This window comes from Pinus tabuliformis, chromosome 1_1 (assembly GCF_031772625.1).
Source record: "Pinus tabuliformis cultivar Carrire ecotype Pingquan chromosome 1_1, CPIR1, whole genome shotgun sequence".
Classification (NCBI taxonomy): domain Eukaryota; kingdom Viridiplantae; phylum Streptophyta; class Pinopsida; order Pinales; family Pinaceae; genus Pinus; species Pinus tabuliformis.
This window is the reverse complement of record NC_142297.1, coordinates 508,729,366-508,753,969: the sequence shown is the minus strand read 5'-3', so window position 1 is coordinate 508,753,969 and position 24,604 is coordinate 508,729,366. Positions and strand designations below refer to the sequence as shown.

At 39.5% G+C, this 24,604-nt stretch overlaps 1 pseudogene; it reads left to right on the top strand.

Moving 5' to 3' along the window:
• The first annotated feature begins 23,701 nt into the window (after positions 1 to 23,701).
• LOC149214024 (protein MODIFYING WALL LIGNIN-1-like) lies at positions 23,702 to 24,373 on the top strand (annotated as a pseudogene).
• The last annotated feature ends 231 nt before the right edge of the window (positions 24,374 to 24,604 follow it).

The window sequence follows — 24,604 nt, the reverse complement described above, 5'->3', positions numbered from 1 at the left end:
GATTACAAGAGATATTGTTAAATTCCGCCTTGAAAATATTCACTTCGTTTAATATGATGCTGAGTGTGTGTATGTGGCAAACAGATATGCTATTGAACCAGTTAATAATAATCTTTGAGTCCCCAAATATATTTAAATTGTAGCACTGATGTCCCAAGGAGAAATGCAATAGGTGACGGAGGGTAATGAGTTCCGCGAAATTGTTGGTGCCAGCTCCTAATCCCATCTTTACTTTGTAAAAATGATGTTCATTTATGAAAAGAATGAAGCCACCTCCACAGCCCTGTTGATTTGCAGCCCCATCAAAGAAGGCCCAGGGGGTAGCTTTGTCAATGCTGGGAGGTGGGTGAGTGCGGCGCTCTCTAGGAGGTATAGGATCCGGCAATTCATGATATGCAGAGATTATTCCAGCCTCAATGTGTGGCCAACACACGGATTTGTTATCAAATATGTATCGGTTGCGTGCCTGCCAGACAGACCAGCTGACAAGCAAGGGAAGGCACTGGAGTTTTGATCCCTTGTGTCTTCCAGACCAATCCTCCCATGCGCTGCTAAGATCATTACCAGTCCATAACCCCGCGAAACCGATAGATGAGGATATGCTCCGCCAAAGAGCTTGTATTGCGGTGCAGAGTAAGAAGAGATGTTCCGTGGATTCCGATTCGCGTTTACACAGTATGCACCAGGTAGGCCCAAAAATAGCTCTGTGAGTAAGATGCTCCCCCGTGGGCACTATGTCTTTAAGAATGCACCAGAAGAATAGTCTAGTGCGCGGGGGTGCAGTAAGCTTCCAAATGTGACTCCACCAATTCAAAGTCTGTTCTGGTTTTTTGTGTTGTATCAGTGAGCTATAACCTGACTTTGGGGAATAAATACCATTCTCTGCCAGACACCAAACTAATTCATCAGGTCCCTCTTTTATCCTGATGTGGGATTCCAATAGTGCTTGGATATATTCATTCCATTCCTGGTGCCATCGGGGAGGAAGGTCGATATGCTGTGCCGATTTCCAAGCTTGTGAAAATATATTCGAATTTTGTTGGTCTGCAATGTGCGAGAAAACCTTGATCTCATGTGCATGTAGATATGTGATGAGGTCTCTGGATAGTAGGTGTCTTCCTCCACAGCCAATCCACGGATCCAGCCCGATCCTACCCAGGGAGCCATCATTAATTCGCCACACCAGATTGTCTCTTATATGGGGGAGGGAGTGGAGCAATGCCTTCCATACAGATGAACTGCCCATCGACGGCCATGTGGGAAGACGAGCCCAGTCCAGCATGTTTTGTGGCCAGATATATTTATGGTATGAGATGTGAGTCCATAGATTCTGACCTGTCAACAATGTCCAGCCCATTTTGGCAGCTAAGGCTTGGGCGAAGAGGGGGAGATCTTTCAGTCCCCATCCTCCCCATTTCTTTGGTAATGCAATTTTTTGCCAGCTGATCCATGCAAATAATCTTTTATCCTGATTCCCGTTCCAGAGGTATCTGTTGCATAATTGTTTCAATCGAGATAGAATATTCTTGGGAATCCATGCAAGTGCCATCCAGTAAACTGGTGTAGCTTCCAGGACCGATTTGATAAGCACCAATCTGCCCACCCTGGATAAATATCTATGACTCCAGATGGATAGTTTCTTCTCCAGTTTTAATTTCAGTTTGTTATGTTGTAATTTCCAGAATTATATCAGATCTGATGTAGTTATTAAAGTCAACAATTAAAATATGAAATAGGCTTAATGTTGGATCCCCAACTTAGGAAATTAATTCCTTAATGTATTAGACAATTTAGGAACTGATTTTAGGCTAACCCACATGAAATTTTGCCACCATTAGAAAGGTATATGATTGCTGTAGCAAATAGTGACGAAAAAGAGGGTTTAGAGATCAAACCCTTATGCCCCAGGCCTTGAAGATCACTTGCCCAAGTTGCCAAAACAATTCCAATACCTAAAACACAATTTTTTACCAATTTTTCTGCAAACAATCACCAATGATCAACTTCAGAAAATTAAATATTCAGATCAGAAATGGAGCAAGGGGAATCTAGGGCCAATGAGGGCTAACACTAGGCTCAATAGGGCTAGAGTTGGGCTAGGAGAAGGCAAATCTGGGCTTAGGAGCCCCAAAACTTGAAACTCTTTCTCTGAATTTTATTTTTTGCTTCAAATCTTCAAATTTGTTGCAAAATATTTAATGGTTGGTCCTGCAAAAATATTTGGGACAAGATCTTGCCCTCCAGGGCCTAAATCTGTCTCAAAACCCCCAGATCTCCTTGAAAAAATCTCAGATCTAAAAATTTCCTTAGATGATTTCTTAGATCTATTCTTGCAAACAATATTTGAACCCAGATCTTGCCCCCCAAGGTCTAGATTTGGCTCAGATTTGAAGATTTCCTTCGCTGATTTCTCAGATCTATTCCTGCACAAGTGAAAAGAGAAAAACCCAATACCCAATATGTACTATGCACTCATCAGACTGGAAAAGCTTCCTTTCGGCCTTATTATCCCTGCCCCTCTCTCATTGCTTTGACTTTACTAAATTACCTCTAGCAACTCATAATTCCTACTCTGGAAATCAATTTCTTAGCAAAATCGAATTTTTGGTGGCTCCAAGTGTGTTCTCCAACCACCATCGAATTTCTTCTTATAATCTCTCGTTGAGACATCAATGACCAAGATTAAAACATAATCGATGGATAAGATTAACTAGAACTCGATCCATGTCTTCTTCTAGAAGATTCTCACGATGACTTAATTGATACCCTTTAATCAATCAGTCTTCCTAAGTTTAGACTTAGGCACAATTAAAAAAGATTAATTATTTTAGTTAAGTCATCTCTAGGTGGAATTCCCAAAAACGATTTCTATGTTTTGGAGAATACATGTATTCTAACTTCTCCACCAAATTTCGTGGCTAGAACACAATCGATGCTACAAAAATCAACATGCAACTGAGTTACCATTTCTAACTGTCATATTAGATATCCTATATTACACAACAATTACAGCGAAGAGAATTGAGGATCCACCCATGGCCTCCTCTGTTGTACCAGTGGAAGTCCCATTGACGATGAATTCAAAGAGAATAGATTCTGCAAGCAATATTGAGCTCAATAATGCTGATAGGTCTTGCTTTACTAAGCATGAAAAAATAGCATATAAAAGTCAGTGTGGAGTGTTAATTTATCCTTTAGGATTATGTTTGTACAATAGTAATTAGTTGTTACTTCACTTTTTCCATTAATAAGTTATCGAGATAAAATTGTCTAGTACCTACCTCACATTTGTATAAATGAAATTTTTATCACCAATGCAATCAATTTTCATCGTGGAGTTTATTCACGGGTCTATCTATAGTGGTATTAGAGCACCATTGAAATTATGAACTCCATGTCTACTAAGGTTTCTGCAATCTTCAACAATGATAGATGGGTGCACTCCAGGACACACTGGGACACGCTCCAGGACACACTAGGACATGCTCTAGGACACGTTGGGACAGGCTCCAGGACACGGACATGAGAATCCCACGTTTTAGGATACACTAGACATGAGAACCAAACACGTGTCCTAGAGAATCGTGTCTAATTCGTGGGATTCAGGACACAAGGGGGAGGGAGGACAAATCCGATTTCTTAGACCGCCATGAATTGTCACACTCCTTGGGAAAAAATTAGTGAGGAGAGAACAATTTAGTGAAAAGAAAGACCAACAACCTCTTAGCAAAGGAAAAGCACCGCCCACTATGTTATCGCACATTGTAATTTCAGTATAAATGACGTCTTTAGCACTACTTTATTTGATTTGCGAGATACTTGGATATTGGATATTGGAGCCACTTGTCATATAGCCTTTAGAAGAGATTTTTTTGAAACTTTCAATGATAATATTGATGGAGTAGTTTATTTTGCTGATAAATCACAAGTAAATCCTTTAGGAATTGGATCTATTTGGTTGAAAATATCAGGACTTGCTGATTATATTTTACAAGATGTTCTTTACATTCCTTAGTTTCAAAGAAATTTGATGTCTCTCATACATATCAGGAAGCAAGGGAATTCTATACATATATTTGATTGTTGAAATCCATAGAGCATCTGATAATATGATTGTTATGACTGGTGTTGAAGAAGACAAACTCTTGAAACTCAAAGGCACTTCATGTTCTACATTCAATTCTGCTCATTTGGCTCAACAAAGTGATATTGTGTCTTCCAGTTTGTTGTGGCATGCTCATTTTGGTCATATAAATTATGATAGCATCAAGATTATGAGACAACAAGGAATTAAAGGGCTTCCTACTATTCCAAGAAAACTTACTCCATGTGATGCTTGTATTTTAGGCAAGAACAATAAGAAAACTTTTCATAACTCTACTTCTAGAGCTTCTAGGAAGTTAGGTCTCATACATTTTGATTTATGTGGACCTATGCTTGTTCCATCTGCCAATGGTAATAAATATATGCTGATTTTATTGATGACTACTCGAGGATGTGTTGGGTTTATCTGTTGAAAGAGAAATCACAAGTTTTTGAAACTTTTAAAATTTTTCATTTATCGATTAAAAATGAAACTCAACTTAACATTGGCACTCTACGATCTGATAATGGTGGTGAATACACATCTCATGCTTTTGAAAAGTATTTGCAGGACAATGGCATCAAACATCAAACTATAATTCCTTATAATCCACAACAAAATGGTGTTGCAGAACATATGAACAGAACTTTGCTAAATATGGTGAGATCAATGATGTTTTTTAAGAATGTTAAGTTGATGTTTTGGGGAGAAGCAGTGCTTTGTGCAACTTATATTTGCAATCGTTGTCCTTCTTTTGTCATCAATAATAAGTCTCCTTATGAAATGTGGTATAATTGGCTTCCTGTTGTTCAACATTTTAGAGTTTTTGGTTCTCTATGTTATGCATTGATTCCTAAACATCAACGCAACAAATTGGGTGCCAAGAGTTACAAATGTATTTTCTTGGGATATTCTACTACTTCCAAAGCTTACAGGTTATATGATGAGGAGAACAAGAAATTTATTCTTTCACGAGATGTAATTTTTCTTGAATCTACTAAAGATGCTTCCATTATTGATAGACAACTTAGTCATTTGGATAAATTCACTTCTAAGAAGTTTTATTATGAATGAGATAATGATCTTCCACATCCTGAAGGGGGGATTCCCATTCTAGATCAGTCTGTGGATTTTCCATCTTTAACATTAGATAATGATAATGTTTCTATGTAAGAAAAATTGGATGATAGTAATGTTTCTGCAAGATTAGAAATTGCTCTTGAAGAGCTTGTTCTAGAGCCTGTTTTTCAAGATGAGAAACCACCACAACAATCACTACGAAGATCAACTCGCATCAGGACATTTCCAAGAAAGTATGATGACTTTGATACAGGGAATTATTCTAAATAGAATAAAGGAAATGAAGGAGATGTTACTTCAAGTTCAGGTAACATTTCTTATGATTGTGAATTTAATTTTTCTGTTGTTAATGAACCTTCTACCTTTGAAGAAGCTGCTAGTTGTGATGAATGGAAAGATGCGATGCAGAGGGAGTATGATGCCCTCATAAAGAATGGCACTTGGAGGCTGGTGGATCCTCCTGTTGGAATCAAACCCATTGGTTGTAAGTGGGTTTATAAAATCAAGTATAAGGTAGATGGTTCGCTTGACAAGTACAAAGCAAGACTTGTAGCAAAGGGGTATGCACAAAAAGAAGGTGTTGATTATATAGAAACATTTGCTCCTACAGCTAAATGGGGCACTATTAGAACTTTGTTTTCTCTTGCAGCTTAGAAGGGATGGAAAATACATCATATGGATGTAAAAACAACCTTTTTGAATGGAGATTTAAAGGAGGATGTCTATATGTTTCAGCCAGAGGTTTTTTCCGTCAAAGGAAAAGAATAGAAGGTATGTAAATTAGTGAAAGCTTTGTATGGTTTGAAACAATAATTTTGTGCATGGTATGAAAAATTCACTGAGTATCTTCTCAAATTGAGCTATAAACTTTTTGACCTAGACAATATAACTCTTTTTGTCAAGAAAGTCGGAAGATCTATTGTATATCTAGTTGTCTATGTTGATGATTTGATGATTACAGGGAACAATGATGATTATATAGCATCTGTTAAAAGGGAGCTACAAAAGATTTTTGATATGACAGATTTGGGTTTGCTTCATTACTATTTAGGAATTGAAGTTGATAAAAAACCCAAGCATATTTTTATTTCTCAGAAAAGTATATTGGACAATTGTTGAATAAGTTTGGAATGCAGGATTGTAATCTTGTTTCTACTCCAATGGAGCAGAACCTAAAGCTCACTTCAAATGAAGGAAGTGCATTTGAAGATCCAACAAAGTACAAGCAACTTGTTGGAAGTTTAAATTTTCTGACTACTAGTCTTGACATAGCTTTTGTTGTAGGAATACTTTCTAGGTTTATGCATCAGCCCTATGAAGGTCATTGGATCACAGCAAAACAAGTGCTCAAATATTTGAAAGACACTTAGTCATATGGCATCAAATATTCCAAAGTTTCAGACTTCCATCTCACTGGTTATTCAGATTCAATTTTTGATGGAGATAAGGAGCATGGGGTCTCTACTTCTAGTTATTTGATGAATCTTGGATCAACAACTATCAGCTGGAGATCACGAAAGCAATCTATTCCTATTGATTCTACCACCGAAGCTGAATATGTTGCAACAACTCAAGCTACAAAAGAAATAATTTGGCTTTGCAAAATACTTGAAGATTTGCAAGAGAAACAAAAGTCTTCAACTCCTTTATTCATTGACAACTCTTCTGCAATTCAATTGGCCAAGAATCCAAAGTTTCATGATTGAAGAAAACATATAAATACCAAATATCATTTGATTCAACATTATGTAGAGGCCAAAGTCATTCATTTGACACATTGTCCTACTTCAAAGCAGATCACTTATATCTTTACCAAAGCACTGAGACGTGAAATTTTGAAAAGTTCAAAATGTTACTTGGCATGTCAAATTACCCCTTTGGATTAAAGGGGGAATGTTAACTAGTCTTTCAGGATTATGTTTGTAGTATGTACACTAGTAATTAGTTGTTAGTTCACTTTTTCCGTTAATAATTTATTGAGACAAAACTGTCTCTTACCTACCTTACATTTGTATAAATGGATTTTTCATCATCAATGCAATCAATTTTCATCATGGAGTTTATTCACGGGTCTGTCTACATGGAGAAGGATTCCTTTTATTTTCGCAAGCTCCTAAATCTCACTGAATATCCATGTTACCACTCGAACCAGCAGGGGATCTAAAGGGGTTCCTAAGAGGGTAACTGTTAGGTTAAGGGCAACGATGGAGGCTTAGCCCACTATCACCACGTCTCCCTGCTCTTTATGAAATTTCACCGATGGGAGGAGTCCTGGTAGTGTAGGGATTCACTTGTAGAGTATATGTCAATGGATAGGTGAGAAGTGACCTTGAAAACTCTTTCCCAAGGATGGAATGAAGAATGGAGCTTGCTTGCTCGTTAAGCAAGGGACTTGGTCCACCAGGGATAATGGTTGAGGATTGGAGGGTTGAGGGAGAAAGGATAGGCTTATGAAAAAACCTCTCAATCCCTATAATCCTTGGGAAAATTGGATTCCCAAATGGTCCTTGACAAATAATCTTTATTGGGAAGTGGGACCACACGGGGCCAAGTGGACCCAACCTAGGTTTGGGGATGGAATGTAGACCCTAATGATGTTCCTATTGTGGTCAAGGTGAGGGGAAAGGACCAAATAAGAATAATTTCTTCAAAAGGTTGAATTGATCCTACTGAGGTCTAGCCTTGGGAATACCTAGGCACAATTCGATCCTAGTGCTAGGGCTTGAGATTCCCAGAGATTCCACCGTTAGAATTGCCTCAAATTTGGAGGAGAGGGAGGGGACCCACCAACGTAGTAGCCTATAGGAGATTGAAATTTTTCCTTGGGTCAATTCCCGGGAAATTGATGCCCTAGGTGACCTAATGGGGCTAGACCTAGGGAAAAAGGGGAAAGGGTAAAAAGAGGGTTAAAATGATCACCCTTTTTGAGGGATCAGTGCCTAATTCACTTGGGGATATGGAGTCAAGGATGATGATGAGTAAGAACTTGGTTTCTTGATCAAGGAGGCCCGGAAAGTCAGCTTCATCCAATGTTGAGAGAAAGAAAAGAAAAGTGACCTTCAAGCATTTATACTTCAAAGAAAATGATGCAAGATTATCAAGACAAATAATCTCTAGGACATTTCATTCATATAACATTGGCCCATACATTAAATTAGCTAAAACATGCTTAATTCCACATTTCAATTATGCAGCAACTAGCCCTAATTTTAGTAGTATGCAGCAACAAGAATAACAACATCAAAATTTACTTACAATGTTATAGAATATATCCAACCAGCATTTCGTTTGCAAGACAAAGCTCCAAGACAAGAAAAATAGCCCAAATCCATATGTCAAAATTCATCCATCTCCAAAAAAATATCCACCAAGGAAAAATGCGAAGTTCTCTAAAGATAGAGAGATCCCAAGTCAAGTGATGATCCAAATGAATGTATTTAACATCAATATATAGATTCCTAAGGAGTTTGAATTAGCCTATGGGCCTACATTAGTCCATAATGATAAAATAATGTGCACATAAAACACCTATTGGTGACAAGCCCACCAAACTAGCTCACAAGTGTAAAAATAAGCCTCACAAGGGGCCAAATAATAATATGTGCATGTCGTGGGGCCCTCCAAAGGCCTAATAACATCCTGAAGTTCCATACCGAGGAATAAATTCCTCGGAATATGATGGACAAGGTGGTGGCCCCTTGTTCTCCAGAGTCCAAATAGTAGACTTGTGGTGCTCCGAGTGGGTTTGAGGGCACATAAATGACCCCATGGGTCTCCATATGAATCATAGATTCTTGTAGATCCTCTGCAAGGGTCTGAGTGGTGGAATGAATGTTGTCATGACATCATACAAGTCCTGGGACACCTGCCAAGTGTGTGGGGCTCTTGTGGGGGCCTGTTGGGCATAATGTACCAAGCATATCACCATCATCCCAAAAGTGGATCGCTAGTAGTCTCTAAGCATTGATGAAGATATGTGGAGTGTTGTCTGTTGCTGTGGAGGCCAATGGCTCTCTATGCACACCCTATATGTGCCAATGTAGACCTCTGGGGATTAGGATCTCGTATAGGGAAACCAAACCCAAATGGAAACCACCTGTAATCCTGCATAAGATCCAATGTGTTCCCTAGGCTTCTAGTACAACCAGTCATTAAAATAATCAGATAAAAGAGTTTACAAATCATGGATAACAAAGTGGGCACTTCATAATGGCATGCCCTTCCGTAGTGGGCTTTGGCATGCGCTAGTGTCTCCAAGCTCCAAAGGGGGTTAACCAATTACCTTAATAGGTGGTTTCAAGTCTTAAAGGGGATAGTATGTCCAAGGTACATCCCTCTAATGGGGATGACAAGTGATAAATAAGTGGAATGGAGTATGGAATGAGAGGGGCAATCTTGGGCCACATATTGGGGCATCACGGTAGCTAGATAAGGGGAAGCCCACACCTAGGTATGTAATGTGTAGGAGGGAGAAATAGTGGTACATGAGGTGCCCCCGGTCTTGATTTTTGAACCCTTCTTTATATGCCTTTTTCCTTTTATGAATTTTCTTTAATTAACTGCTCGGGGCTCAAAGGACAAGAGCATGATGTGTAAGATATAACAGTGATTACCCCCTTTGAGGTAGGGCAGTTCATTTCCCTCCAGGGGTTGGGACAATCATGGGTTCCTAATTGATAAAGGAGGCTCATCTAGGGCCTATGGAACCAGGGTGATGACCATGGATTGGGGTAGAGCTCATGTATTGGCTTTTGCCCACGTGTTGATTATTTTGTCCTGACCATATTTTGCATTTTGTGGTACAATTTCCTGTTAAATGTGGTCAATTATGTTTTTTTTCTTTTCTTTTAATTTCTTCAACCTCTGGGGCATCATTCTAGGCCTGACCCAAGGTGGGGGCAAGGGGATAGGGAGGTTGGCCCTATGTGGACCCGGCATGGAAATGTGGACCCAAGTGGGAGAAATGATGAATGGGGTATAGTGAGTGGAAAGGGAGTGATATATGCAGATAAAGGAGCAGGACCACACACCCAAAGTTAGGGTTTCCCAAGTAGTACCACCCCAGAACCAAATGGTCAATAAAGGAGATCCCCTGAGACTAATATCCAAGGGTAACAACCAAAAGAGATCAAGGGGACAAGAGCACAAACTAAGCCCACCCTTTTTGCCAAATCCCCCCATCAATCCATACCCAGAAGTATCCATGATAAGTTAACCCAATACTCAATTATCAAATGGCAAGACATACCTTTAGATTCGAGGCCCACCTTCAAACATATGATCAATGCAAGTGGGTGAGGGACCACATGGCTGGCTCAGGTGGCAAAGAAATGGCACAATGAGCTAGTAGGAGGCTGCAAGGGGCTGCTGGCTGCCAGCTGAGGCTCATCATGGAGAAAAATTTCTCCTGGGGATATCACCCACGAAGTGGTGGGTAACAAGCCACTCCAGTTGATTGTGTTGAAGAAAGTTGTTTCCAATGTTGGCATCATCATATTTATCGGACAAATTTACATACAAGTAAAATTTGCAAGGGAACAACAATTAATTCTTTTGATTTTTGATTTGTAGAATTAAGATCGAGTGGTCAAGTGGAACTTGAGTAAGAGCTGAAATGGCCATTAGAAAGAGGTGCCTGTACAACTTAATATACGAGATGACTTGGCTTGCATATGCTAAGTAGGCATTTCATATATATATTTATATATTGAACCAAGTACCAGAACAGGTAGATCATGAGTCTTGATATCGTTGGGAAGAGAAATGCAAAATTTTCTTCTTTGCGAGTAGGAAACCACTTTAAAGTTTAAATATATTAATATGGACAACAGTTCTTCTCCATGCATCAAGACTAGCAAATAAACTTGAAATCTCTAAAATGAATATTTGAATCATTTCTGAAATTTTTGACATCTAGGAATGGAAAAATATTTTGGATCCATCTTCTAATCAATATTGGTTGCAAATTGAGGCTAGTTGATAGGACAAGATCTAGGCCACAATACCGCATGATCACTTAAATGGTCCATAATATTTTTAAGGCCGACGAATGGCCGTTGTTTATGGTCGAAAGTTCGATTGCTAGCAATGGTAATAAATTCACTATTGCGCACATATATACGTCATCTGGATGATGGTTTGACTATTAAGATCTGCACTTATGATGAGTCTGATCGCCTGATGGGTGACACTGAACATAAAAACTTGTACACTAAAGAAGATTTTCGTGATTTTCTTACACAACGTGGTTGGTTTGGTTTGCAAGAAGTTGGTGGATTTAGAGAATTTGATTCTTTGGATGATCTTTGCCCCTTATGTGTACATCAACATGCAGGACTGCTAGGGAGTAGTTTTAACTAGTGTTTGTTTGTACACACACTAACAGGGCATGCAAATGATCCACATGCAAATCTAAACTTGCTTTGGAGACTGCAATTTAAACTTATGTCTCCTGCAACTACTGGAGCAATATATGGCCTACAATGTTATGTACCCAAAAATCAACTCGATTGACAAAATGCGAGACCCCCTGTCACGTCAGAGCCTAACTAGGGGGGGTCAGCATTTAATTATTTTGATCAAACAACAGATGCACTAGATCGAAGACAAAGTTTTAGCATGGACCCCCTTCCCCCCTTCCCCCCCCCCCCCGCCCCCGCCCCCACCTATTTTGAAATCACTAAGGGGGCTGACGAGGTCTATAAAACTGACAATGGTTTTTCTGATGTAAGTGATAAAAGCTAGGCCTGCACATACCTTCACTTCTTTCTAGACTTTAACTTTTGATGGGTCAAAACTTGGAAGCGTAGTTTTATTATTCCTCCACTCAAACAGTCAATTATGTATTGGAGCATATATGTCATAAAGTTTAGGGGTGAGTCTTTATTTATCAAAACGGGGTTTAATATTATATACTTTTATATATATACTATTAAGATTGTAGAGCAGTGTATTTATAATTGGTTATTTTCACTATAACGACCCATTATAATCTGTTATAAAACCTTTTAAAAGAAGCAATCTATTAACTGTAAAAGAATCAGTTTTTTAACTGAATAAACAATTAACTTTGAGGGCAGAGATAAAGGTAAAAAATCAGAACTGAGAGGGGGTTCAATCTGGAGTTTTTTGGAGATTAAATATCAGTGTGCAATGTATTTTGTCTTTAACAGAGATCAATGAATGAAAAAATAGCTTGATTCCATATTTGAGATAAGTTGTAGTATATTGTATCTTTCTTGATGTGTTTTCTCTCTCTAATAATCTGTTTTCTTCTACTGAAATAACATACGTATCAGCAGGTTTATCTGAATACAATTGCAGATTTACTCTTGCACATTAAGTAACAAAAGGTACTTGCGATTGAATTGAACACCTTAATTGGTGCTATGTTATTTAGAGGCAATTACACCATACATACTTTGCTTTCAGTTTCGTTTAACATTTTCTGCTCAAGGTTTAAAGGTTGAATTCAACTTTCTCAAGTCATTAGAACCTTTCATCTTTTTATTTTTTCCTTTTTCATCACAACTAATCTCTAAGGTCCATGACTCTTGTTATCCACCACCTACGGGTAGTGTATATAGGAGAAATTTTTCTCCTTGATGGTCCTCAGCTGGCAGCCAATAGCCTCTTGCAACCACCAGATAGCTCGATGCGTCATTATCTCTGCTATTTGAGCCAGCCATGTGGTCCCTCGCCCAGTTGTTATGATCGTATGTTTGAAGGTGGGTCTCCCGACCCTGAAGGCACGACTTTTCATTGGTATAGTTGAGTAATTTTCCTTACTTGTCATGGACACTTTCAGGCACAAATTGGCGGGGGGGATTCAGCAGAAAGAGTGGGTTAGGTCTGTACTCTTGTCTCCATTTCCTGATTCAGTGGTTAACCTTGTATCCTAGACTTGTGGGATCTCCTTTACTGGCCACTAGCTTTAGGGTTGGCACTACTTAGGAAATATCGACTTTGGTTGTGTGGTCGCGCTCCCCAAAATGACATATATCATCCCCTTCCACTCATTTTAGCCCCATTCATTTCTTTTCCCATCTGGGTCCACAAAGGGTTAGCCTCCCCTCCCTTGTCCACACCTTGGGTCGAGCCTGGAATGATGTACCGAAGGTTGATGCGGATAAAAAGAAAAGAAAAAGAATAAGTTGGCCACTCTCAATAGGAAATGTACCACAAAATGCAAAAGATGGTCGGGACATTCAAATTTAGCGCGTGGGAAAAAGCCAAACATGAGCTCTACCCCTTATCCATGGTTGTCACCCTGGTTCCTATGGGCCATAGATGAGACCCCTCCATCATTAAGGAACCCATGATTGTCCAAACCCCTAGTGGGCAATGAATTGCCCCGCCTAAAGGGGGTATCCATTGCTATATATTAAACACATGCTCTCATCTCCTGGAACCTCGAGCAGTGATGAAGAAAAATCAATCAAAGGCAAAAAAAACATATGAAAAAGGGTGGAAAAACCAAGGCTGGGGTAACTCATGTACTATTATTTTCTCCCTCCTACCCTCATATACCCAATTGTGAGCTTCCCTTATTATAGCTACCCTTGTACCATAATATGTGGTCTGAATGATTTTGTTGATCCCCATTCCACTACATTACTATATCATTTGCCACCTGTCATTTGAGGGATGTATAATGGACATGTTACCCCCTTTAGAGGTTGAAACCACCTAATAGGGTCCTTGATTAACCCCCCGATTGAGCTTGGAGACACTTGTACATGCTAAAGCCCTCTATGGAAGGGCATGCCACCATGAAATGCCCCATTGGTTTCATGATTTGTAAGCTCTTTTACTTGATTATTCTGATGATTTTTTGTATTGGGAGGGCAAGGGGACGCATTGGATCTTATGCATGATTGCAGGTGGGTCTCCATTTGGGGCTTGGTCTCCTTATACGGGGTCCTAGCCCTTCGAGGGCCACATTGACACTTGTAGGGTGGGCGTTGAGAGCTATGGGCCTCCACCATAGCAAAGAGTACTTCATGGATCCTCAACACCGCTCGTTGATTGCTCATGTTCCACCTTTTGGATGAGGATGATGCACCTGGTTCACCATGCCCAACAAGGCTCCACACATGCACCATACACTTGGTAGATGTTCCATGGTCCATAGGACGTCTCCCGTTGCAGAGGGGGGGCTTATGTCATCATCTTGGCCCTTACAGATGGTCTATAGGCATTTTTTATCCACTTGGAGACCCATGAGGATGTCCTTGTGCCCCCATACCCACTTGGGAGCACCACATGTTCTTACTTGGAAGATAAGGGGCCAACCCCTTGTCCACTATGTTTGGAGTCCAGGTCTACATCATGGCATCCCTTGGACTTCATTAGGCCTCCTCAAAGGCCCAAGGACTCAGTATATTGATCATTTTTCCCTCTTGAGAGGCTTATTATTATGTTATTGGGCTATTTTGGTGGGCTTGTCACCAGAAGTATTGTTATCATGCACATTATTTTAATTTAGGGGCATTATTAGTCCAAATTAGGCCATTCGAATCCCTTACAGGATTGTATAAATAGAAGTGAGATGATTCACTTTCATCATCATCAGTTGGATTGGGATTTAGTATCTCTTGAGAATTTCACATTCCCTTTTGGAGGACGAGTTTGGATGTTATGGACGAATCTTGATGTTTTGATCTACCTCTCTAGTCTTGGAGCTTCATTATTGGCATAATATGATGATTGGATATACTCTTTTGTACATGTAAGTAATTTTCATGCTTTTTCTTGTTATTTACTTTGTCACATGAATGTTGTTGGGATTTTCACTATACAAGTTTGAAATTTACTGCTTTCCTATGCGAAATTGTGGAAATTTTAATCTTTTATAGCGATGCATCATTGCATGGGCCATGTATGAATGGGTGAATGATCCTATAGATTATCATTGTTGAAAATACCTTGGTAAGTCATCAATTTTGCATATCAAAGTATAAAATCTTCTGGCAGCTTCTCTCATACGCTAATTTCCATGCAAAGTTGTCTAGAGGTCTCCTTGAGTGGGAATAGTCTCTCCAAATCACAATTTCATCTTGACTCCATATATCCCAAAGTCAAGGCACTAATCCATCCACTGGTGGTCACCTAAATGCCTATTTTTCTTGCCTCCTCTCCCTTTCTAGGCCTAGCCACCATAGGTCACTTAGGGCATCGAATAAATCTCATTGTAGCCATCACAACACTTTGATTTTTGGCCCATAACTGTGTTAGGGTTTCCTCTAAAGGCCCTCCAAATTTGAAGCAATTCTGACAGTGGAATCTCGAGATATGGCAATCCCTAGCTCAGGGATTGTTTCTTGGGTTAGGTTTCCCTTGCCTAGTGTCCTCATTTGGAACATTGCATTCATTTCTCCAAAGAAAATTTTTCCTTTGATCCTCTTCTCTTCCATAATTAGGTCAAGCCACTCCTTAGTTGATCAACTCCACATCCTTGACCTAATTATGGGTCCACTTGATCGTGTGTGGTCCCACAACCTTACAACTCTATCTCCACAAAGATCACATAAAGACCAAGTCTCCATAAGGATTTCTAGGCCTAGGTATCATATTTACAAGATACATTCCCAAACCCTACCTCGATAATCCTCTTAGCCTTTCCTAGAGAGCCTGTCACCTTGCTTTCAAAGGAAGAAAGCCATACAATTGAGTCTCTCTTGTGAATAGGCCTTAGGAATCACTCCTTATCCTCTTATTGATCTATTCATCTAGTGATTCCATTTATATTGGATCTCCTCCCATCGGTGAAAGTCTGTAAAGAGCAGGGAGCCTTAGTTGAGGTGACAGTGGGCTATCGCTCCATCGTTGCCCTTGACCTAGTATTTTCTCTATAGGATCCTCTCCTAGGACCCTTGGTCCCTTACTAGTTTGAGCGATAACAACTCCTAGAAGTTGGCCAACCTGCTTTAAAGTTTAAAGTTTAAATATTATCTATGTATAAGTCTACATTGCACTAACAAGCAACCCATCTCCAACAAACCTTCTTTTAGATACGAAAAACATGGAGTTTGATAGATGTCTTGGGCACTAACCCCCTACAGCTATGGGTTGTCTCCAGGGAACAACATCAAATTGGTGTTGTCGCCTGGGATGGAGTTGAATAGATCTTCCCTAACTTTTATATCTTCACTTTGGGCATTTTTATTTTCTTGGGTTTTAAATGACCATTCTTGCATTTTTTCGCAACAAGTTTGCTCCATTGGATTTTTCTTGTATATCTGATTATCCCCATTATGTACCTTTTTTTCATGAATGGAATGCCTATCTTCCAATATTTAGAGGCAATGCAAATGAAAGTCTGGCTCAACACCTTAGATTTTTGCAAATGCATCAACCAGCAAGGTATTGTCCATGAAGATGCAAAAATTAAGCTGTTCATGTATTCTTTGGACCAAAAAGCTCAGTCTTGGTATAGATCTTTACCTCGATTAAGCATTCCTTCTTTGAAGATTTCTATGCAACGCTTAATTAATTTTGCAGAAACTTGTATTTACAGGAATTTCATTTTGAAAATTGTTGTGAGTATTTTGATTTTGAAAAAAATTCCAAGACTCATGATGATGCTGTTGAAGAGAATTTTGAAAATGAGCTTCAGGAAATTTCAGACCTGCATCAAGAACCACCATTCAGCAATCAAGAAAATGAAGAAATTATCATGTTGCAAGTTAATCCTCGGAGGTCTTATTTTGTACATTTTGAAGGTAATCCTATTTATGATTCATATGATTCAGATGAAGAGTGGGGTACAAGCACATGCCAAAGACAGCCACAAGAGGAAAATGATGCTCTCGAATTAAAGGTAACCAGCTTTCAAATATTTGGCCATATGCATATTGTTTCAAGCAAAGAACAGTGTTTTCATGAAAACCCTGATGTTAAAGAAAAAATAAATAAATATTTTATATATTCTTTGGACTATGGTTGACAATTAGAAGAAACATCTCCAGCTGACCATAGGGACTATTAATTAAAAAAATTCATTATACATATCAGCAAATTGTTAAAGAAAATGTTAAAGATGAACTGGACACGCTGCTGACACAAAGGTTTGTTGATTTATAACAATTTACATTTGCTAATCAAATAATATTTTCTCTCATATTTTTAATGCTTCTGTGGCAAAATATGTGGCAAAATATATGGAGTCTTCGGGCAGTTTGTAGATGATCTACTTGTTGCAGCTGATATCTTTTACTGGGTGTACAGCATTTCCTGTTGGCCAGTTTTTCCAATCTATTTTAAAAGATCAAAAGAAAACTGGCATAAGATCAAGCACCCAAATGTTGTCATGGTATCACTGGAAGACTGATTTCACTTGACATCAGTTGATTTGTTTATAGTATGAGATGGACATAAATAAGGTCACTTTATGAGCATTCAATTTTCAATTGCACATTTTTTTTTTAATTCCAGTTTTTTAGTTGATGAATAAGGATCATATGTCCAGAAATTAAAGGTTGCAATGAGATTTCAAATTTCAGATGTTTCCGAGCTGATTGAAATAGTTTTGAAAGTTGACTCCATAGCCCAACAAGGCACCTAGTCTATTGTTCTTGGTGTCCTGCAAGCCAGACACTGCTCCCAGATGGAGCCAGATGTTGTAACAAAAAATTGCACCGGATTTTTTTTTCCAGAGACAGTTTACTATTGTTGGTTGAGCATTAAGGATTACAATAAATACAATGAATGAAAGCAAGAATAATGGGAATAAAGTACATGGAAAACTTGAATATGATAGGGAGGCTCTGGAATTCATTAGTCTCCACTCAAATCCTCCAGTTATTTCCATAAAATGGGGCCATGTCTCATTCACTTTTAGAATTTTATGACAGGTTGTTCGCTGTGTCTTTAATAGTGTTTATATATTCATGGCATGTCATTTCATCTCATGGATAGACTAATTTAATCTATCTGAAAGTGAAGGTCACATGCCAAAGTTGACCAGGGAATGCAAAAATTTGTGGTTACAATTATACTATTTATCCTCCCAATCAGAGAAGTTTCACTGATTTCCATCAAAAACATATTGTAAACAAATGAGTGGACAGGGAGCATTTAGCAATGTAAAATCTATGGCCTCACCGGTCCCTTTGAAGAGGCCCTTGTAAATTAGTGTGCCAATCTTCAAGGCAAATTTGTTAGTTTTTGTAGCATCATATGTGTTCTAGCCACGAAATTTGGTGGAGAGGCTAGAATACATGAGATCTCCAAGACCCAGAAATTGTTTCTGGAAATTCTGCCTAGAAGTGTCTCAATTAGATTATTAACTATTTTTAAAATATTTCCTAAGTCAAAACTTAGGGAATATGGTTAATTAATCAATATTAACTGAGATAAGGCGATAATAGTCTAGAAACTCACACAGATCAATCTAGAGATGATCCTAGCCATCGATTATGTTTTAATCTTGGTCGTTGGTGCTCCAATAGTGGATTATAAGAGGAGGTTGATGTGGTGATGGAGAGTACACTTGAGTAGTTCGATTTCTTGGTAGATTGATTTCTAGAGTAGCAACAATCAGTTGTCGAAGAGAGCCAGAGATTGAAGCATTGAGTGAGGGGCAGGGACACTGATCCAGAGGAAGTTTTCCAGATTTGGAGAGGCAGTAGTAAGAGGGTCGAGTTATCCCAGTGAGGCAACGCAGAGCTTTGCGTAGTAACTTCAAAGAGGGCAGTTTAATTTGCTGGAGGGGAAACTGTTCACAGATACAGAGTCCGGGCGGAAGTTCTAGAGAGTCAGAAAAAATAATTTTTCAGCAATAGAAGGAAAAACAGTTTCATCAGAGACCAGTCAGAGGCTGGATGTCATAGTGACTACGTAGTTCAGCGCAGAGGGTGACGCAGAAGCTTCAGGAGGCCAAGTTATCTATAGGTAGGTTATGTCAGGATTGTTGTGGAGGAAGGGTAATTCCCTTCAATAATTTTTCCCAGATTTTCTTGCTGTGAATTGCCAGTTTCAGGCATCTAGATTGTACTCAGATTTTCACTGTTGCATAATGAGAAAAAACCCTCACTATTGCACTGGTTTTCCAAAGTTGGGTTTTTTCGGGGAAATTAGTCCAAAAATAATTGTCTCATATTTTGTGTGGTAGCATTTCTCAGCTTCCAGCATTTTATTTTTCTGCAAAATTTTATTTGTGAAGGTTGCAGTGTGTTTATTTCGATATTTGTCGGAGTAGATGAATTGTTAAATTAACTAACAATTAGGAGAAATAATACCAGTTATTAGGAATTTTCACATGGTATCAGAGCGCAGTTGATCAGTCAGAGAGCTCAAAAGTGAAAGAAGGAATTTCGTTGTTTAGTAAGAGTAGCGGGCCGAAATTCCCAGGGGCATTGCTGTCTTTTTCCAGGTGGTTGAGTTACTTGAGGAAACTCGATTTTTCAGAGCAGGAAAATTCAATTTTCCAGATCAAGTAATTCCAAAGGTAGAGGGAGCGGCTCGGATTTTTTCGTTGGGCATATCTCTAGGTCAGCGTAGAGGATTTTGTAGCAAATCGCTAGAGCAGAGGCAACGCCGGGTCAAACAGAGAGAAGCACACATAGTTGAAGGAAAATTTTCCTCAGGGAACTAGTCTCAGAAGTTCGATTTTCCTTGTAGATTAGCAGTAATTGTGAGCAAATCTTCTCGCTCCAGAAGGTAGTGCAAATAACAAAGCAGAAGCCAAGCAGAAGGAAAGGGGGAGTTTTCGACATTTCGTTGAGATGGCCACTATAGGGATTCGTGATCAGGATAGGTTGGATGGAGCTTCCAAATATATCATCTAGAAGGCTAGGATGTCCTTCCTTCTAGATGAATATGGCCTCAAAGCCTACATTGATAATGTAGTGGCAGTGCCCCAGGATATAGATCAGTAGAAAGAATACAAGAAAGAGATGGTGTGGGTGAAGCGGTTGATCTTGGATGGACCTGGGATCATATTGCCTCACATATAGCTAGCAAAGATACTACCAAACATATGTGGGATGTTCTTTCCACATTAGACCAGGGAACTTCCGAGCAGCGGAAGATGTTTCTTGAGGAGACACTGAGATGCATTCAGATCTAGAAGGGGGAAGGCATAGATCCCTTCCTTACTAGGATTCAAGAGGTCTAAGACAAACTGTTAGTTGTTGGGGCAATGCCTCAACCCACGGAGCTAGTGCGATTGACACTCAATAGTGTCTCAAAGGAGTGGTAAGTCTTTGTCCAAAGCATATTGGGAAAAGATAGGCTACCAGAGTGGGATAGGATGTGGGCTGATTTGTAGCAGGAGGAGTTTAGACGAGCTTTGTTAAAGAGCTCCATCAATGGTAGCAGTAGTAGTGGATCAACGGTGGTAAAGGAGGAGAATGTGGCCCTCACATCAAAGGGTCCCAGTTGTGAAAATTTGGATGCCAAATTTCTACTGCAGTGACTGATTACGTTTCTTCTATTTGTGAATTATTGAACAAAATTATTTACTATTTCCTATAGTAAACACCAAAACGAATACACTGCAGCCTTCACCATTTAAATAAAATGCGGAACTAAGAAACTGAGCAAGAAAAAAATACACAACACATCTACACAGTTATTTGTGGACAAGTGTCCCCTGAAAAACCCAGTGTGGTTAAACCGGTGTAGTAGCTGAGGGTTTTTATTATTATGCAGTAGTAATTCTAAGTACAATTTGTTGGATGCCTAACTAGTTATCCTATATAGAGAGAAACTGGGCAAAATGAGTAGTGAGATGTTCTCACCCTATCACTGGAAGATCCGGCTTTGATCTCACTGGGAATGAGCCTCTACATCCCTTTTACATCAGCTTTTGCGTAGAACTGCGTCAACCCCATGCAGTCTCTGCATCACCTCTGCCAGGGACTGCACTTCTCTTCCTCCTGACCCTCTGCTGGCTGGAAACTTCGACTTTCAGCCTCTCGGTGTCACACCTTGGCTCCTGGCTTCTGAAACTCAATTTCCTTAGTAGGAATTCGATCTCCCTTCAGGCTGTGCACTGCCACTATGTCAGCTCTGCGTGGGCTAGCTTGCTTTAGCCTTGCCCTCGACGTCGTTATGCCCTCTCTGCCTTGTACTCTCCGACCAGGAAAACTTCCCTTCGGATACTATCCCTGCCTCTCACTACAAAATATCGCTTCAAAATTCTCTTCGGCAGCTACTCTGCTTTAGAAATTCGATCTTCTGATCTTCACTTGATGTGTTCTCCAAGTGCCCATCAAGCCTCTTTTTATAATCCTTTCGCTGATCAATCAACGTCCCATATTAGATTCTAATCAATGGCTAGTATCATATTGACTTGATCTCCGCCTTCTTCTAGAATTTTCACCCACAGTTTAGATTAATACCCATTAATTATTTTAATTTCCTAATTTTAGACTTGGGGAGCCATTAAAAATAATTAATTGTTTTCATGAAACTATCTCTGGGTGGAATTTCCCAAAACGATTTCCAGGTATTGGAGAATGCATGTGTCTAAGCCTCCCTACAAAAATTGAGACATAGAGCACATCCGATGCTACCATAAATCAACACCAGTCAGGGATAGTGGGAACAGAGGAAGAAGATGAAGGACCTGCCAAAGGTCAAATTCTTCAGGTGTGATGAGCTTGGTCACTACTGTACCTAGTGTCCTCTCACGAAGAAGGACAAGGAGGCAAAGGAGGACCAGTAGGCAGCCTCATCAGAGATCGACATGTTTTCCTCTAGGTTAGAGGAAGACTTCATGATGTTTGTAGATATACCTCCAAGAGTGAGGTGGGGAGATTTGGTACTGTAGTCCCAGAGAACTACAGAGATTGGGCAGGGTCCTTGAGGAGTCCACCTCATGGATCAATACCTTGCTATAGGGGCCCACAGTTTTTAGTAGCAGGATGATCAGTGGCATTTGATGCAGTGAGTACTGGAGTGACAAATGTAGATACTAGTAGTAGTTAGATGCTGCGGAGCACAGTACAGAGTTGGAAGCAGTGTAGAGTTAGCAGCAACGCAAAGCCTTCAGTGGACAGTGAAATTGCTAGTAGCAGCCAGAGATTCGGCAGACAGATGCATCTTACTGAACACAGTTGATTTAGTATTTTGGATCCTTCTCAGTTGCAGTAGTTGGAGTTGTAGCAATAACAGATGAGAGGGAGTTGTTGTGCAGATGTAGTGTCGGAAATAGTATGGCAATGTCAACAGCAACACAAATGCAACTTATATCAGAGTTGTGCAATGGTTGGTGGGAAGTATGGCCAGACATCAGCAACGTGATAGGAGATGATGCAGAGACAGGGTGTTGTGGCAGGGAGTGTAGCACTAGAACACATTCCTCGCTAAGAGGGAGTGTTAGTTTTTGTAGCATCAGATGTTTTCTAGCCACGAAATTTAGTGGAGAGGCTAAAATACATGAGATCTACAAAACCCATAAATCATTTATGGAAATTATACCTAAAAGTGTCTCAATTAGATTATTAACTGTTTTTTAAATATTTCCTAAGTCTAAACTTAGGGAATATGGTTAATCAACCAATATTAATTAAGTTAAGGTGAGAATAGTCTAGAAACTCACATGGATCGATCCAAAGGTGATCCTAGCCATCGATTATGTTTTAATCTTGGTTGTTGGTGCTCCAACAGTGGATTATAAGAGGAGGTTGATGTGGTGATGGAGAGTACAATTGAGCAGTTCGATTTCTTGGCAGATCGATTTCTAGAGTAGCAGCAGTAACTTGCCAGAGAGAGCCAAAGATCAAAGCAGTGAGTGAGGGGCAGGGACAGTGATCTGGAGGAATTTTTTTAGATCCAAAGAGGCAGTGGCAAGAGAAGCGAGTTATCCCAGTGAGGCATCGCAGAGCTCTGCGCAGTAGCTTCAAAGAGGGAAATTCGATTTGCTGGAGAGAAGTCGTTCTCAGATCCAGAGGTCCCGCAAAGGTTTCAGAGGGCCGAGGAGACAAATTTCTTAGCAGTAGAAGGCAAAACGACTTCATCAAAGACTAGTTAGAGGCTTGACATCATAGTGATTGTGCAGTCCAGTGCAGAGGGTGATGCAGAAGCTTCAGGAGGCCAAGTTATTTGTAGGCAAGTTGTGTCAGAAATGATTGTTGAGGAAGGGTAATTCCCTTCAATAATTTTGCCCAGATTTTCTTGCGTGGATTACCAGTTTCAGGCATTTAGATTGTGCTCATATTTCCACTGTTGAATAATAATAAAAAAACCCTCACTGCTACACCGATTTTCCCAAGTTGGGTTTTTTCCGGGGACATTTGTCCAAAAATAATTGTCTCATATTTTGTGTGCTAGCATTTTCTCATCTTCCAACGTTTTATTTTTCCACATAATTTTATTTGTGAAGGTTGAAGTGTGTTTATTTCAATATTTGTCGTTGCAGATAAATTGTCAAATTAATTAACAATTAGGAGAAATAATACCAGTTGCTACAATAGGATTCCAATTTTAGGAATTTTCACATAAAACAATTGTTCTGCTAGATTTTGGTAGTTGTCTTCTACAATTTGTCTAATTCAGTTGGGGAAGAACCCTATTCTGATATGTAACAAAATGAAAAGGTCAAGGCTGAGGAACTTCCATTACTTAACAGGATTCTTGGGACTGGTAGTTGTGGCAATGAACATTGCCGCATAATTAACAAGCAACAAGGCCAATAATGTGTTGTATGAGGAGGTAGGATGCGACCTTCCATCAAGCCCTGCATTGGCTCTAGGAATCACGGTAGCTTTGTGACATTTTCTTGACCAATTAACAAGAAACGCCATTGGAGGTTGTGTTTGCTGTGCTACGAATTTCCACTATATTCTCACCCACAACAGACTAGTTGCTATGATTCTCCTCTTCTCATGGATGAGTTTTACAATTGCAATTTATTTGTTGTTAGTGGGGTCGAGCATAAACCAAATCCAACCATACTTCAAGTTCTAGTTGGATAATGAATGCTATGTTGTGAAAGATGGAGTTTTTGGCAGTGCAACTGCCTTATCATTTCTAGCAGTCATATTAGACATCCTATGTTACACAACAATTACAACAAAGAGAAATGAGGATCTGCCAATGGAAGTCCCATTGGTGATGAATTCAGAGAGAACAGATTCTACAAGCAATATTGAGCTCAACGACATTGATGGATATAACTCTACTAAGCATGAGCAACCAACATATAAAAGACAGCGTGGACAAGGATTCATTTTATTTTCGCAAGCTTCTAAATCTCACTGAACAACCACTTCGTCCAATTGTGTTGAAGAAAGTTGTTTCCAATGTTGTTATCATCATATTTGTCAGACAGATTTACACAAAAGTAAAATTTGCAAGGGAACTAAGTCAATTTTTTTGATTTCTGATTTCGAGAATTAGGATTGAGTGGTGAAGTCGAACTCATGTAAGTGCTGAAACGGCCATTAGAAAGAGGCACCTATCCTACTTTATATACAAGATAACTTGACCTTC